This window comes from Mesoplodon bidens, assembly GCF_964165515.1.
Source record: "Mesoplodon bidens genome assembly, contig: HAP1_SCAFFOLD_53, whole genome shotgun sequence".
NCBI lineage: Eukaryota > Metazoa > Chordata > Mammalia > Artiodactyla > Ziphiidae > Mesoplodon > Mesoplodon bidens.
Window position 1 is genome coordinate 2,079,155 of NW_027671920.1, and position 2,819 is coordinate 2,081,973.

Below are 2,819 nucleotides of genomic sequence, written 5' to 3' on the forward strand. Positions count from 1 at the left end.
TGACAAAGGTAATGGAGCATTGTGATGACAATGGCTTGGAGCATTGTGATGACAAGGGTCAGGGAGAATGGTGCTGACAAGTGCATGCAGAATTGTGATGACAAATTTCATGACAGGGGTCATGGAGCATTTTTCTTACAAAGGCATGTAGCATTGTGATGACAAGGGTCACGGAGCATTGTGATGAAAAGATCATGGAGCATTGTCATTACAAAAGTCACAGAGCCTTGTGATGACGCGGGCATCGACCACTGTGATGACAAATGTTATGAAGCATTGTGATGCCTGGAGTCACGGAACATTGGGATGACAGGTGTCATGGAGCATTGTGATGACAAGGGCATGGAGCATTGTGATGAGAAGGTCATGGAGTATTGTGAAGATAGGTGTCAGGGAGCATTGTGATGACATATGTCATGGTCCATTGCGATGACAATGGCAGGGAATATTGTGATGCCAAATGTAATGGAGGATTGTGATGACAAATATAATGGAGCATTGTGATGACTAGGGCTTGGAGCATTAATATGACAAGGGCCATTGAGAATTTTCATGGCAAGGTCGTGAAGCATTGTGATGACAAGGTCCTGGAGCATTGTGATGAGAAAACCATGGAGCCTTGTGATGACAAATCTCATGGAGCATACTGATGAAATGGGGCATGGAGCATTGTGATTACAGGGGTCTTGGAGCACTGTGATGACAAGGGCATGGAGCATTTTGAAGAGAATGCCATGGAACATTCTGATGACATGTGTCATGGAGCTTTGTGATGACAAGTGCATGGAGCATTGTGATTACAGGGGTCTTGGAGCATTGTGATGACAAGTGTCTTGGAGCCTTGTGATGACAAGGTCGTGGAACATTGTGATGGCAGGGGTCATGGATCATTGTTATGATAGTGTTAATGGAGCATTGTGATAAGAAGGGAAAGGAGCATTGTGATTTCAAGTTTTATGGAGCAATGCGATGACAGATTTGTGGACCGTAGTGATGAAAAGCACGTGGCACATTGTGATGACAAAGGTCATGGAGCATTTTTCTGACAAAGGCATGGAGCATTGTGATGACAAGTGTCACGGAGCATTGTGATGAATTGATCATGGAGCATTGTGGTTACAAAGGTCACAGCGCCTTGGGATGATGCGGGCATGGACCATTGTGATGACAAATGTTATGAAGCATTGTGATGCCTGGAGTCACGGAGCATTGTGATGACAGGGATCATGGAGCACTGTGATGACAAGGGCATGGAGCATTGTAATGACAGGGTCATGGAGCATTTTGATGAGAAGTTCATGGAGTATTTTGAAGAAAGGTGTCAGGGAGCATTGTGATGACATATGTCATGGTCCATTGCGATGACAATGGCAGGGAGCATTGTGATGCCAAATGTAATGGAGGATTGTGATGACAAATATAATGGAGCATTGTGATGACTAGGGCTTGGAGCATTATGATGACAAGGGCCATTGAGAATTTTCATAACACGTCATGAAGCATTGTAATGAAAATGTGTTGGAGCTTTGTGATGAGAAAACCATGGAGCCCTGTGATGACAAATCTCATGGATCATACTGAAGAAAAGGGACATGGACCATTGTGATTACAGGGGTCTTATAACATTGTGATGACATGGGCATGGAGCATTGTGAGGAGAAGGCCAAGGAGCATTCTAATGACATGCGTCATTGAGCTTTGTGATGACAAGGGCATGGAGCAATGTGATTACAGGGGTCTTACAACATTGTGATGGCATGGGCATGGAGCATTTTGAGGAGAAGGCCAATGAGCATTCTAATGACATGCGTCATTGAGCTTTGTGATGACAAGGGCATGGAGCATTGTGATTACAGGGGTCTTGGAGCATTGTGATTAAAAGGGCATGGATCATTGTGATGATAAAGGCATGGAGCCTTCTCATGACTGGGTACAATGAGCATACAGACAACAAGTGTCAGGGAGCATTTTGATGACAAGTGTATTGAGCATTGTGATGACAAAGATCAAGGAGCATTGTGATGAGAAGACCATGGTTAATTGTCATGACGAGAGTCATGGGACATTGTGATGACAAGTGTTATGGAATATTGTGATCACAAGGGTTTGGAGCATTGTTATGACAGAGGTCATGGAGCATTTTGATTTCATTGTAATGACAATAGCATGAAGCATTATGATGATGGGCATGGTGCATTGTGATGACAGGGTTCATGGATCATTGAGATGAACAGGGGCATGGATCATTGTGATTACAGGGGTCTTGGAGCATTGTGATGAGAAGGGTCATGGAGCCTTGTGATGACAAGGCCATGGAACATCGTGATGGCAGGAGTCATGGAGCATTGTTATGACAGGGGTAATGGAGCATTGTGATGGCAAGGGCGTGGTGCATTGTGAGGAGAAGGCCATGGAGCATTCTGATGACATGTGTCATGGAGCTTTGTGATGACAAGGGCATGGAGCAATGTGATGAGAGCGTTCATGGAGCATCGTGATGACAATGACATGGAGCACTGTGATCCCATGCGTCATGGACCTTTGTGATGAGAAAGGTCATGGAGCATTTTGATGACAAGTGTGTTGTGCATTGTGATGAGAAGGGCAGGGAGCATTTTGATGACAGGGTCATGGAGCAATTTGATGAAAAGCGTCATGGAGCATTTTGATGACAGGGGTGATGGAACATTGTGTTGTCAGGGGTCATCGAATATTGTGATGATAATGCATGTAGCATGTTGATGACAGGAGTTATGGAACCCTGTGATGTCAGGGGTGAGGGAGTATTGTCACGAATAGTGATGTAACATTGTGATATC